Source organism: Colossoma macropomum, unplaced genomic scaffold (genome assembly GCF_904425465.1).
Source record: "Colossoma macropomum unplaced genomic scaffold, Colossoma_macropomum, whole genome shotgun sequence".
NCBI classification, from domain to species: Eukaryota; Metazoa; Chordata; class Actinopteri; order Characiformes; family Serrasalmidae; genus Colossoma; species Colossoma macropomum.
The window spans coordinates 26,954,918-26,970,088 of record NW_023494792.1 but is presented as its reverse complement, the minus strand read 5'-3'; the positions used below and the strand labels follow the sequence as shown (position 1 = coordinate 26,970,088).

The window sequence follows — 15,171 nt, the reverse complement described above, 5'->3', positions numbered from 1 at the left end:
AACACTTTACACTAGCTACTGCAAAAATGTAGAAAAGATGTTACAAACATCTGTTAACAAGAGTTATAACTTCACACATTTGTTATCTAATTACTTATCCAAAAGATATCTTAGAATCTTTAACTCCTTATTTGTTAATAAATGAGTTTGTTGTAAATGTAGAGAAAAACAGCACGTAAATCATTTCTAAATATGAATACACAACTACATTAATTATTTATAAACATCTGTACATTCTTATAGACTAATGATTTGCTAATGAATTTGTTTAATGGTTCATTAAACATAACCATCAAAGTCTAACCTAAATCTATTTAGAAAAAAAAAAATTATATATATATATATATATAATATATATATATATATATATATATATATATGTGTGATATCTGTACATCTCTATATATCTATAACAATTATCTCTAAAAAAAACCTTCACTAGGCCTCTGTGGAAGCGACACTGACACGTTGTTTCCTACCGCTGCCCCTGTCAGAAGCCAGGTTGAACCATCTTATAACATGTCTATATATTTCAGTGTGGGTGGCATCACGGGACACACGGCTCTTTTTAACAGCATCTGTAATCACAAGGAGATTGTGATAAGCAACCATGGCATTCAACTATCTTTTTTCTGACCAAAAAAACCTTTCGCTTAAGGCAAAGTACTTATGAATGTGTTTCTTGCCTAAAGCAATGTACTTGAATGTCCCTTTTTTGTTTTCCCACTGTTTTGTCTCGACTGTCTATTGGTTGTTTCTGTTGATGAGAATGTACAATCCCATGTTCCAAAAAGCTGGGACAGTATGTGAAATGCTAATAAAAAAATGGAAAAATATTTTATGTCAAAGATCAGGCATCTTTTACTGACAAAATTATCAACAGTGCAGATAAAAATTAGTTTGGCAGCTCAAATTTAAGTTGGAATTTTTTCTTATATTCACATAAAATTACATACTTGTATACCTAATTTTTCAACCATTGGCAGTAAAAATTTGTTCTCTGGTGTGACATCAACAAAATATTTAGTAAAGGTGTCTGTCACAAGCTGAGCATTTGTAAACCATAATAACTTTAAACTTTTACTTTATTTTATTTTAAATTGCACTAGGTATGACTGTTATGTTAAAATTAGAAGAGGTAGCATTATTGAGTCAGGATGGACATTAAAACGTTAAAATATGGTGTACATGCACTGCTGTGTAGTATGTTTATCACAGTAAAACATTTTTACTGGATTACTGAGCTCCATTGAAGAAAATCTCTCTAAAGTTTAGGAAAAGTCCCACCTCCCAGTCTCAATTTTGCTTGGTTCTTCCTTTGAGATTGTAGGTTAGCACTCCATGCAGTTTAGGGAGAGTGGATACTTTCTTTTTGATATAAGCGTCCCAATGTTATCCACAAAGGGCCAGAGTAGGTGCAGGTTTTTGTTCCAAACAACAGGAAGACACCTGATTCTAATAGTTTAATCAGTCAGTCTCTGTCTTTAAACAACTGATCATGTGAGCTCCAGCCCTTTGCGAGTAAGACTGGACACCCCTGCATTACTGCTTCTGTTAATTTAAACATATTCACCTCGAACCTTTACAACCAATTCAAAATTTGTTAGTTGCAGCATAATTTGACTATGAAATCTAACTTACTGTGGCAAATTATTGAAGTCATCTAAAAAAACTGAGATCTTCTCAAATAATTGAGATTAGGTGATTTGTCGTTCTTGCGACAGGCCCAGGACCACCACTGAATATCTCTGGGATGAGTTGGAGTGATCCAACTAATGCTAATTCATTTGTGGCTTAATGCAAACAAATCTTCACAGCAATGTTCTGTCATCTGTAAAGCCTTTCCCAGAAGAGTAGAGGCTGATATTGCAGCGAAGGCTGGAACAAGCTCCCTATTAATACCACTAATTTAAAAAAAAAAAACATTGGACAACCAGGTTTCTACAAATTTCTGCATATGTATTTTACTCGTATTTGTCACTGTGAACACAAAAATGGAGCATCATGGCAAACACCCGTTGGAACTGCAAACTACCCTGAAGTGAAACTTAAAATAGTTGTGTAAAAATTAAATTACTCTCACCTTAACAATGATGCGGTTACCAATCACCTCGATGTGATGCAGTTTTATGACCAGATTACCTGTTGTTAAGAAAATAAAGCACACAGGACAAATTGTTAATTTTGGACACTACATATCATGGTCATGATGATTAAATGGCAATAAATAGTTTACACAAGAGATTGTTTCCCACGCCCAACGTTTTCCCAAGTCTAATACTTCAATTCAGTTAGGGATTGTTAATTATCTGATTAGTTGAATAAGGTGGGTTGTAAGCTTGAAAAACACTAAAAATGTGCAGGGCAGGGGATACAACCGAAATACATTTGGGAACCACTGGATTAGCTTTAGATTTAGCACAAAAGCTACCTACACAATGAGTACTTACAGTGAAGTTTTATCCTGTTTCACATTTGATATCCTTTTTCACAGTAGCATGCAGTTGATGTAGCTGATGCAGTCAGTTTTTGTCATAGTATCTGATAGTCACTAAGTCATTTTGTATAACCCATCAACCCAAATCTAAATAAACCATATGCAAAGGATTAATTCTGAACTACAACAATTTAGGGTACAAGACAGATGTAAACTAATACACAATGTGTGCAGTCCCAGGGACGCTCTTCCCTGCACAGCGTTATACTTTGCCTGTTCTACCACATACACCGATCAGGCATAACATTATGACCACCTCCTTGTTTCTGCGCTCATTGTCCATTTTATCAGCTCCACTTACTATATAGGTGCACTTTGTAGTTCTACAGTTACAGACTGTAGTCAATCTGTTTCTCTGCATACTTTGTTAGCCCCCTTTTACCCTGTTCTTCAGTGGTCAGGACCCCCATAGACCCTCACAGAGCGGGTACTGGTGGATCATTCTTAGCACTGCAGTGGTGCTGACGTGGTGGTGGTGTGGATTTAGTGTGTGTTGTGCTGGTCTGAGTGGATCAGACACAGCAGTGCTGCTGGAGTTTTTAAACACTGTGTCTTCTCGCTGTCCACTCTATTAGACATTCCTACCTTGTCAGTCCACCTTGTAGATGTAAAGTCAGAGACGATAGCTCATCTGCTGCTGCACAGTTAGTGTTGGTCATCCTCTAGTCCTTCATCAGTGGTCACAGGACGCTGCCCACAGGACGCTGTTGGCTGGATAATTTTGGTTGGTGGACTATTCTCAGTCCAGCAGTGACACTGAGGTGTTTAAAAACTCCAGCAGCACTGCTGTGTCTGATCCACTCGTACCAGCACAACACACACTAACACACCACCACCATGCCAGCACCACTGCAGTGCTGAGAATGATCCAGCTGCTCTGTGAGGGTCCGCGGGGGTCCTGACCACTGAAGAACAGGGTAAAAGGGGGCTAACAAAGTATGCAGAGAAACAGATGGACTACAGTCTGTAACTGTAGAACTACAAAGTGCACCTATATAGTAAGTGGAGCTGATAAAATGGACAATGAGCACAGAAAATGTTATGTCTGATTGGTGTATGTTCCACCCAAGAAGGAACTGATAATCAGGTTATTAGTTGGATCAAGTGTGCTAAAGCAGGGAAAACCTAAAACTGTGCGGGAGAGCGGGGTCCTGACAATTTATGTGCTAAGAGCTGATGCCCAAGGTGGCAGACCACGTTTGTAATTTAATGCCAGCTCCTTCCAAATTACTTATGCACATATTCCAACCACACACACAAAAAAAAAACAAAACAAAAAAACAACAACAAAAAAACAACACACACACACAAAAAAAAAACCCTATCAAACAACATGTTATGTGTGAAATAAAGGTATGGCCACAAAACCACCTCTATGAGGCAAAGCAGCACATTTCTGTACAAGCTCAGAGACCTTGGCACATTTGAGAAAATCTGATGTGTGGGAAATTGTATAGATATTTAAAAAGAGCTGAATGGATAGGTAAAGAAACAAGACTTCTCTGAAAATACTTTATACACTACATACACTCCATCACTACATTCTACAATGTAATGTATTAGACAAATATCTTTTCCAATCATAAATACATTATTTCCTGTAGATACTTTTATAGTCCATTTTTCACACTGCATTTCACAATACTGTGCTTTCACTGACAAACCATTTGTGATCGGTCCAACAAAGTGTGGCTTTTTCAAAGTGGACACTTTTGAAACAAACAGTGTTCACATGCAAAGATTTTTTCCAATACGATTGAATACAATCCGATTACAGATTCAGACTGAGGTGTTTATGCTCACTCTATTCAACAATTTGATGGAAAATCTTCGTTTACATGCGCACTACAAGTAAGCACGCAAAATGACGCGCATGCGTGGAGTAGCGCTTAGAGTAAACGTTACCATGACAGCGAACAGCACGTGAGGTCCAGTCCGCGTGAGATGAGTTTCCAGTTGGCGCGCTTGTGTTTTTAACTGCTTTAAAATGATGTCAGACTCAGGAAAACGTCCTTCACATGTCCTTATTAAAGAAGGCCGAGAGGAAGACGTCGTGCTCTGAGACACATAAGCTGGACGGCCGTCCCACCGCCGTCTTTTAAAGATCAGAGCATGAACTTCGTCTCCTCTGCAGACCAGTTTCTGCTCCGCCATGCTGAACGGTATAAACTTTCATCATGACGCGACGCACATGATAAGAACCGACTTACACGTTCCGATTGTAATGTAATCGGATTCAGGCGTTTACATGGCTATTATTCTTCTATTTAACGAATTATTTAGAGGTTTACCCACCTCGTTTAATCGGATAGTAATTGTATTCCGAATGGCCTCAATCGGACTAGACTATTTACATGGACGTATTCTATTCCGATTGAGCTATTAGTCGGATTATCAACGGATTATCAGGCTGCATGTAAACATGGCTACTGATTTGTACCTCTGACACTCTATAAATTACTTGGGCAAGAGGAAAATCTGGTTTTCTGACTAGCCTTTTCAATTTCTGTAGGTAACTAGTTCTCAAACGGACATGCAGATATTGTATCAAGGCAGCCATGCAGCTCTATGTCATGTGACAGATGTACCAATCCGTGTACATTATAAACTATTTGGTCTTTGCCATATATCTCACCAAAGTGACTAACAGAAGATATCAGCAGGTTGTGAGCATATTGGCTGTGACATGACCATCTAGAGCATACTACAATGGCAATACCAGAGAAGAGCAGCATAAAATTAGTGTACATACTTCTTTCAAGAAAGGAAGCTAGAATGACAGGCCCTGTGTAGAGCAAAAACTCTCTGAATTTAGTAGCCTTCCAACGATCTATTTCTCAGAGAGATCTAGGCTTTTTGGCAAACTCAACTGGAATATGTGGACACATCTCTAACAGACGAGCTGACATTCTTTCAACTACCTTTGCAGGGACACTGAACTGTAGAGGACCCCTGAGCCAGATGTTTAGTAAACGTCTGACAACTCCCAAACAGACGCAATGCATGTAATCAACAGGAAACTGTGAAACCATGCCAACACTGCAACCATGGAACGGATGTGGCCCTTCATGATGATGATTTTCATCGAGCATGTTTTCAAATGATTACTTCGTCCTTAAAGCAGAGGTTGTACATGTGTATGTCATATGGCCATTAGTGTAAAACCCAGGTTGTGTACATTTATCACAACCACAGTAGCCATTGTAACTCTGTTTTTTAACAAAGGCTCTGGCTGGTGTGTCACAAATGACTCTGTCCAACTTCAGATTAATCTTTTTACCATTTAAAACAAAACCCTGTTCAAGGTCTTGTAGCTCACTGACAAAATCTTTAAGAAATTCCCTAGCTGAGTCAGGTTGTCTTGTGCCACAAAACAAATCTAATCAATACTGGCTCTTTCATGGGAACACTGACTAGCAGCCCAAGGATAGGCCTCAGCTGCATGCCAGCTGAGGCCTATCAACTCTTAAACAAAGGAAGTCCATCTATATTTATTTGCAACTTTAAGATGAAATTATCAGCAAGAGTGTGTATGGTCTGAGAAAGAGTCATTTCAAGCAATGACAGAATCCCAAAATAGTGGTACTGTCCCCCTGCCCTTTCCACAATAGTGTGATTTGTTTTGGTCTTAATGAGGGTCCTTGCATCCTTCGGAAGATCAAGGTTGTAAACACGAAGTATGCTTAGCAGTGCTGTCAAGGCAACCAGAAAAATGCCAAACTGTACGGCCCAGCTAGCAATAGTGTCAGAGAGAGAACTTGACTCATGGAAGGTTTCATCACCAGAACTGTGCCAGTCTACACCACCTAAATCTATGCCCATGTGCTCTTCCCCATCACTTTCTGTGACTGGAGTTGGACTTCCTGCAAAAGGTTCCCCAATAACCATTCCAAGGTCTCTCTCTACACTTGGTCCACAGTCAACAGTGACGTTTTTACAGTCATCTCTAATTTGTCCAAGATGTCTATTTAGGTCTACATGGACCCTCCGTCTTATAGCTGAACTGGAGATTGGACCAGACTTTCTATTCTTTCAGACTGGTCAAAGTTTGAAAAGAGTCACTGCAGCAGTTTTGCCACAATCTTTCATTTTTTCAAAAATTGGGAAAATCTAATTTTGGATGTTTTTAAAATATACACAGTTAACAAACCCAATTCCATGAAAGGGGTATCAATTTTTAAAAATATTTTTATGATATTTAATGTAAAACAGATGATAGAGGTTTTTAACATTTTTACTCTAATAAACTATATAAACTTTATTGATTTTTGAAAGCATAAATTAATTTAAAAAGTTGGGACAGGTGCAATATGAGATAGGGAAATTTGTGGAAACAGGTAAACAAAAGAACAGGTAACATGATGCCAGATTTAGATATAAAAGATATAAATCAACAGTTTATGAACAATTTCCCAACACACAATTCCAAGAAACGTAGAGATCTAACCATACACACTTTGTAACATAGTTAACAGATTTAGCGAATCCAGAGAAATCTATGCAGGCAAGGCAAGACAAGGCAAAAAATAGAGACCCTGTACTGCTAAGCAGCTGAAGTGTCATATCAAGCAAAAACGGGGATAAAATATACTTTTTAATTACAACAATTGGTGTCCTCATTTCCCAAATGATTACTGAACATTGTTGAAAGCAAAGTTCATGTAACACAGTGATAAACATGCCCCTGTCCCACCTTTTTGGAACATGTTCAATGCATCAGATTAAGAATAAGCCTATATTTTTAAAAAAATATTGAGTAGGAAATTAAATCTTATCCTTACACTGTTTTCAAATTGAATACAGGTCTCAAAAGAACCGCACATCATTGCTGTGTTTTTATTACTGTCCCAACGTTTTTAGAATTGGCCTGTTGCTCAACAGACCTACTAGGTTAAGGGTTCCCATAAAGCTGATGTACCTTTTCATTCCCAATCCAAATTTCAGGACTTTCTATCATAAAAATTCTATTTAACATTCTGTAAACAAAAAACTTAAGACGTACTTTGTCACATCTTAAATACTGTTAATTTGTATCATTATTATCTTTTTATGTATGCCTTTGAATGAAATAATTAAAATACTACAATAAAAACATCCTTAAAAAATAAGATTTTCCTACAGTTATATATTCCACAATTTATTTATTATTTATTTTCTTTTATTAATACATTTTCTGTGTCTATAGTTTTAACAATTGCTCACTTTTTTCATTGATTCATGGATTCATGTATTTGTTTATTTTTTTATTAATTCATTTTTTTCATTAATACATTTATTTATTTCTGTATTTCTTCATTCATGTGATAATGAGGGGGCATGTTTTTCATGTTCAGGCTTAGCAATCAAGACCAGGAGGAGAAGAGCTGATTAAACTGTTCTTTCACCAACTCCATAAAGAGCTGCAATGCCACAGACAGACAAACCTGCCAACAAATAACTCTCAATGGCTTCCACAGGCCATATGTGAGAAGAGCATCCAAATGTCTGAGTGTGATCTGAATTTTGCTGAAAAAGAAAATGAACCACCTTCTACAAAGTTCTGAACACTACAGGTCAACCTCCGTATCAGCAGATCAGCTAAATGGAGCAAACTGTCCACACAGCCTCTGCTCAAAAGAGTCAATAATCCAGACCTTCATTTTCAGCCAGATCAGCCAGGAGTCTTGGATCTCTGTCTGTCTGCTGCCTGTAAGAAGCCATTATTGTACTGTCTTGTCCTTGGTTACCACTAAGAGAGTAAGACATATACAATCGATCTGCAGAATCTGACAGTGATCAACCAATGGGAATATTAACACGCTGTGACATCATTAACTAACAGCCCCTTTATTAGCATAAGGACAAGGATATACAGAAATGTATAAATAGAGAAATTAATAAATACAGAAATGAACATTTATGGAAATAAATGAATAGAAAAACAAAAAAAATGTAAATGCAGACATATTAATTTATATAAGATTTTATTTATTAATATATTAATTGTTATGAATATTTATTTTTAGATTTTACATCATTACTCCTTGCTATTCTACTTCATATATTAATTTACTAAGTCATTTGGCCAAATCTGGTCCTCTATAGTGCTCATACTGGTTCTTAAAATGATGGCAGACACCGAAACATAGGACCAATTCTACAAGGCAATTTCTAACTCGCACATGAGCTACTGAGTGAGTAGACAGAACTAAATAACATTTCAGCGGTGTTGACTGACATGCAACATTACAAATGCCTATATTAAAATTTATAACACAAGTATTTTTTGACAATAGTAGTGCAATGAAAAAAGTGGTTGAATTTACATGATTCAGAAGAACACACTGGTTACACATAACTGAAATATGTTAAATCAGTTTAATATAATTGATTACTTACAGTAATTATGTTGATGTAACATTCCATTCATGCAGAGCCAATGTACACATTTGAATCATGTAAATTTAAACCAACCTTTCATATACCAGTTCGAATTCTTTCTAAGGTATTCATTTCACTAGCATGCCACAAAAAGCCATATAACACAATGTACAAACAGTGTAAAACACACTAACAGGAGTGTCTTACCAGAACTGTTGAGCCAGGCTTCATTCAGTGTAGGTCAGTAGGTATTTATGCCAAAAGACAGCCCAATCAACACTGAAGTAAGGTTAGCTGCTGAGGCTGTTTGAAGGCTGAGACATGCAGAAAAGAGCAGAGGACACCGGTTAAAATCAGCAATACTGGTCTTATTCACCTGATGCAGTCTGAATAAACACTGCATTGCTTCAGACAGCTAGACAGCTAAAACTAGCGGGATCATTTATTCTCAAAAATAAATGTAACTGAGAGCATGCAAGCTAGCTAATACCAATCAGCAACCAATAAACTAATACAATAGTCAATTAATAAAGTCTTAGCTAAAAAACCCAAAACTTCTGGTGACATACAGCTAACGTTTGCTAAGAAACACGAGAACATCACTGCACAACACACCAGCTAAAGTTAGCAGATGTAGCTAGGTTAGCTAACGTTAGCTATTAGCTGATCAGTTATTAGTCAAGGAAATGTTGGCCAAACGTGTGGATTTTTCTTTATGAAGTGTTCAAATTGGTAAACAATAAGTTAACAATAAAAATAACACTAAGTAGTTATTAATCTATAAATAGTACACGTTTACAAGTACAAGGCTACTAACTAACTAGCTATTTTTTTTTCCCAAATAGGCTGGAATATGAGTCTGCTAGCCTAGCGTTACCTCGAAAATGAACTGCCGGAGATGTTAAGGATAGCTTTAAAAACAAGAAAAACACGTTTCAGGCAGTGCTGATCATATAGATACCTAAAAGTTATATTTTTATTTAAATAAAATTAAAAGCAGTAAGTTACTCACCAAAGACGGCTGAAAACCGTTAGCAGTGGGCGACGGTTAAACCGAAGAAGTTCAAATTTCAAATGGAACATCTCCTCCGTGCAAGATGCGGCTGTGAATCAGTGCATACGTCACAGTGAATCGACTCGCGAACCGAATCCGAATTGGAGACGGGCCGAATACGCTAAACGGAGGTTACTGTGACACGGATCTGCCGTAGGAAAAGCGGATCCGGAACGGAGTCCGCTGCTATCTGGGTAGTTTGGTCTCTTAGTTTGCTAGTTTGGTGTCTTAGTTTGCTAGTTTGGTCTCTTAGTTTGCTAGTTTGGTGGCTTAGTTTGCTAGTTTGGTCTCTTAGTTTGCTAGTTTCGTCTCTTAGTTTGCTAGTTTGGTCTCTTAGTTTGCTAGTTTGGTGTCTTAGTTTGCTAGTTTGGTGGCTTAGTTTGCTAGTTTGGTCTCTTAGTTTGCTAGTTTGGTCTCTTAGTTTGCTAGTTTGGTCTCTTAGTTTGCTAATTTGGTGTCTTAGTTTGCTAGTTTGGTCTCTTAGTTTGCTAATTTGGTGTCGTAGTTTGCTAATTTGGTGTCTTAGTTAACTAGTTTGGTGTCTTAGTTTGCTAATTTGGTCTCTTAGTTTGCTAGTTTGGTCTCTTAGTTTGCTAATTTGGTGTCTTAGTTTGCTAGTTTGGTCTCTTAGTTTGCTAGTTTGGTCTCTTAGTTTGCTAGTTTGGTGTCTTAGTTTGCTAGTTTGGTCTCTTAGTTTGCTAGTTTGCTAGTTTGGTGTCTTAGTTTGCTAGTTTGGTCTCTTAGTTTGCTAGTTTGGTGTCTTAGTTTGCTAGTTTGGTCTCTTAGTTTGCTAGTTTGGTGTCTTAGTTTGCTAGTTTGGTCTCTTAGTTTGCTAGTTTGCTAGTTTGGTGTCTTAGTTTGCTAGTTTGGTCTCTTAGTTTGCTAGTTTGGTGTCTTAGTTTGCTAGTTTGGTGGCTTAGTTTGCTAATTTGGTGTCTTAGTTTGCTAGTTTGGTGGCTTAGTTTGCTAATTTGGTGTCTTAGTTTGCTAATTTGGTGTCTTAGTTTGCTAGTTTGGTCTCTTAGTTTGCTAGTTTGGTCTCTTAGTTTGCTAATTTGGTGTCTTAGTTTGCTAGTTTGGTCTCTTAGTTTGCTAATTTGGTGTCGTAGTTTGCTAATTTGGTGTCTTAGTTTACTAGTTTGGTGTCTTAGTTTGCTAATTTGGTCTCTTAGTTTGCTAGTTTGGTCTCTTAGTTTGCTAGTTTGGTCTCTTAGTTTGCTAATTTGGTGTCTTAGTTTGCTAGTTTGGTCTCTTAGTTTGCTAGTTTGGTCTCTTAGTTTGCTAATTTGGTGTCTTAGTTTGCTAGTTTGGTCTCTTAGTTTGCTAGTTTGGTCTCTTAGTTTGCTAATTTGGTGTCGTAGTTTGCTAGTTTGGTCTCTTAGTTTGCTAGTTTGGTGGCTTAGTTTGCTAGTTTGGTCTCTTAGTTTGCTAGTTTGGTCTCTTAGTTTGCTAGTTTGGTCTCTTAGTTTGCTAGTTTGGTGTCTTAGTTTGCTAGTTTGGTCTCTTAGTTTGCTAGTTTGGTGGCTTAGTTTGCTAGTTTGGTCTCTTAGTTTGCTAGTTTCGTCTCTTAGTTTGCTAGTTTGGTCTCTTAGTTTGCTAGTTTGGTGTCTTAGTTTGCTAGTTTGGTGGCTTAGTTTGCTAGTTTGGTCTCTTAGTTTGCTAGTTTGGTCTCTTAGTTTGCTAGTTTGGTCTCTTAGTTTGCTAGTTTGGTGGCTTAGTTTGCTAGTTTGGTCTCTTAGTTTGCTAATTTGGTCTCTTAGTTTGCTAGTTTGGTCTCTTAGTTTGCTAGTTTGGTCTCTTAGTTTGCTAATTTGGTGTCTTAGTTTGCTAGTTTGGTCTCTTAGTTTGCTAATTTGGTGTCTTAGTTTGCTAATTTGGTGTCTTAGTTTACTAGTTTGGTGTCTTAGTTTGCTAATTTGGTCTCTTTGCTAGTTTGGTCTCTTAGTTTGCTAGTTTGGTCTCTTAGTTTGCTAATTTGGTGTCTTAGTTTGCTAGTTTGGTCTCTTAGTTTGCTAATTTGGTGTCTTAGTTTGCTAGTTTGGTCTCTTAGTTTGCTAGTTTGGTCTCTTAGTTTGCTAATTTGGTGTCGTAGTTTGCTAGTTTGGTCTCTTAGTTTGCTAGTTTGGTGGCTTAGTTTGGTCTCTTAGTTTGCTAGTTTGGTGTCTTAGTTTGCTAGTTTGGTCTCTTAGTTTGCTAGTTTGGTGTCTTAGTTTGCTAGTTTGGTCTCTTAGTTTGCTAGTTTGGTGGCTTAGTTTGCTAGTTTGGTCTCTTAGTTTGCTAGTTTCGTCTCTTAGTTTGCTAGTTTGGTCTCTTAGTCTGCTAGTTTGGTGTCTTAGTTTGCTAGTTTGGTGGCTTAGTTTGCTAATTTGGTCTCTTAGTTTGCTAGTTTGGTCTCTTAGTTTGCTAGTTTGGCGGCTTAGTTTGCTAGTTTCGTGGCTTAGTTTGCTAGTTTGGTGGCTTAGTTTGCTAGTTTGGTCTCTTAGTTTGCTAGTTTGGTCTCTTAGTTTGCTAATTTGGTGTCTTAGTTTGCTAGTTTGGTGGCTTAGTTTGCTAGTTTGGTGGCTTAGTTTGCTAGTTTGGTCTCTTAGTTTGCTAGTTTGGTCTCTTAGTTTGCTAGTTTGGCGGCTTAGTTTGCTAGTTTGGTGTCTTAGTTTGCTAGTTTGGTGTCTTAGTTTGCTAGTTTGGTCTCTTAGTTTGCTAGTTTGGTCTCTTAGTTTGCTAGTTTGGCGGCTTAGTTTGCTAGTTTGGTCTCTTAGTTTGCTAGTTTGGTCTCTTAGTTTGCTAATTTGGTCTCTTAGTTTGCTAGTTTGGTCTCTTAGTTTGCTAGTTTGGTGGCTTAGTTTGCTAGTCTCTTAGTTTGCTAATTTGGTGTCTTAGTTTGCTAGTTTGGTGGCTTAGTTTGCTAGTTTGGTCTCTTAGTTTGCTAGTTTGGTCTCTTAGTTTGCTAGTTTGGTCTCTTAGTTTGCTAATTTGGTGTCTTAGTTTGCTAGTTTGGTCTCTTAGTTTGCTAATTTGGTGTCGTAGTTTGCTAATTTGGTGTCTTAGTTTGCTAGTTTGGTCTCTTAGTTTGCTAATTTGGTCTCTTAGTTTGCTAGTTTGGTGTCTTAGTTTGCTAGTTTGGTCTCTTAGTTTGCTAATTTGGTGTCTTAGTTTGCTAGTTTGGTCTCTTAGTTTGCTAATTTGGTGTCTTAGTTTGCTAGTTTGGTCTCTTAGTTTGCTAGTTTGGTCTCTTAGTTTGCTAATTTGGTGTCGTAGTTTGCTAGTTTGGTCTCTTAGTTTGCTAGTTTGGTGTCTTAGTTTGCTAGTTTGGTCTCTTAGTTTGCTAGTTTGGTGGCTTAGTTTGCTAGTTTGGTCTCTTAGTTTGCTAGTTTGGCGTCTTAGTTTGCTAGTTTGGCGGCTTAGTTTGCTAGTTTGGTCTCTTAGTTTGCTAGTTTGGTGTCTTAGTTTGCTAGTTTGGTGGCTTAGTTTGCTAGTTTGGTGTCTTAGTTTGCTAGTTTTGTCTCTTAGATTGCTAGTTTGGTCTCTTAGTTTGCTAATTTGGTCTCTTAGTTTGCTAGTTTGGTGTCTTAGTTTGCTAGTTTGGTCTCTTAGTTTGCTAGTTTGGTGTCTTAGTTTGCTAGTTTGGTGGCTTAGTTTGCTAGTTTGGTCGCTTAGTTTGCTAGTTTGGTGTCTTAGTTTGCTAGTTTGGTCTCTTAGTTTGCTAGTTTGGCGGCTTAGTTTGCTAGTTTGGTCTCTTAGTTTGCTAGTTTGGTGTCTTAGTTTGCTAGTTTGGTCTCTTAGTTTGCTAGTTTGGTGTCTTAGTTTGCTAGTTTGGTCTCTTAGTTTGCTAATTTGGTGTCTTAGTTTGCTAGTTTGGTCTCTTAGTTTGCTAATTTGGTGTCTTAGTTTGCTAGTTTGGTCTCTTAGTTTGCTAGTTTGGTGTCTTAGTTTGCTAGTTTGGTCTCTTAGTTTGGTGGCTTAGTTTGATAATTTGGTGTCTTAGTTTGCTAGTTTGGTCTCTTAGTTTGCTAATTTGGTGTCTTAGTTTGCTAGTTTGGTCTCTTAGTTTGCTAATTTGGTCTCTTAGTTTGCTAGTTTGGCGGCTTAGTTTGCTAGTTTGGTGTCTTAGTTTGCTAGTTTGGTCTCTTAGTTTGCTAATTTGGTGTCGTAGTTTGCTAGTTTGGTCTCTTAGTTTGCTAGTTTGGTGGCTTAGTTTGCTAGTTTGGTCTCTTAGTTTGCTAATTTGGTGTCTTAGTTTGCTAGTTTGGTCTCTTAGTTTGCTAATTTGGTGTCTTAGTTTGCTAATTTGGTGTCTTAGTTTGCTAGTATGGTCTCTTAGTTTGCTAGTTTGGTCTCTTAGTTTGCTAATTTGGTGTCTTAGTTTGCTAGTTTGGTCTCTTAGTTTGCTAGTTTGGTGTCTTAGTTTGGTAATTTGGTGTCGTAGTTTGCTAGTTTGGTCTCTTAGTTTGCTAGTTTGGTGGCTTAGTTTGCTAGTTTGGTCTCTTAGTTTGCTAATTTGGTGTCTTAGTTTGCTAGTTTGGTGGCTTAGTTTGCTAATTTGGTGTCTTAGTTTGCTAATTTGGTGTCTTAGTTTGCTAGTTTGGTCTCTTAGTTTGCTAGTTTGGTCTCTTAGTTTGCTAATTTGGTGTCTTAGTTTGCTAGTTTGGTCTCTTAGTTTGCTAATTTGGTGTCGTAGTTTGCTAATTTGGTGTCTTAGTTTAGCTAGTTTGGTCTCTTAGTTTGCTAATTTGGTCTCTTAGTTTGCTAGTTTGGTCTCTTAGTTTGCTAGTTTGGTCTCTTAGTTTGCTAATTTGGTGTCTTAGTTTGCTAGTTTGGTCTCTTAGTTTGCTAATTTGGTGTCTTAGTTTGCTAGTTTGGTCTCTTAGTTTGCTAGTTTGGTCTCTTAGTTTGCTAATTTGGTGTCTTAGTTTGCTAGTTTGGTCTCTTAGTTTGCTAGTTTGGTGGCTTAGTTTGCTAGTTTGGTCTCTTAGTTTGCTAGTTTGGTGTCTTAGTTTGCTAGTTTGGTCTCTTAGTTTGCTAGTTTGGTCTCTTAGTTTGCTAGTTTGGTGTCTTAGTTTGCTAGTTTGGTCTCTTAGTTTGCTAGTTTGGTGGCTTAGTTTGCTAGTTTGGTCTCTTAGTTTGCTAGTTTGGTCTCTTAGTTTGCTAGTTTGGTCTCTTAGTTTGCTAGTTTGGTGTCTTAGTTTGCTAGTTTGGTGGCTTAGTTTGCTAGTTTGGTCTCTTAGTTTGCTAGTTTGGTCTCTTAGTTTGCTAGTTTGGTCTC

The 15,171-nt window shown here is 37.5% G+C and overlaps 1 long non-coding RNA gene across 2 annotated transcripts; it reads right to left on the bottom strand.

Moving 5' to 3' along the window:
• Nucleotides 1-390: 390 nt before the first annotated feature.
• LOC118812048 lies at nt 391-10,100 on the bottom strand. Of its 2 annotated transcripts, XR_005007519.1 has the most exons (5): nt 9,870-10,100; nt 9,735-9,768; nt 9,065-9,171; nt 2,084-2,142; nt 391-578 (listed from the first exon to the last, which is right to left on the bottom strand). It is a non-coding gene; the product is annotated as an uncharacterized LOC118812048 (long non-coding RNA). The 2 variants fall into 2 exon arrangements; XR_005007518.1 differs by lacking the exon at nt 9,870-10,100 and having other exon boundaries at nt 9,735-9,817.
• Nucleotides 10,101-15,171: the final 5,071 nt, after the last annotated feature.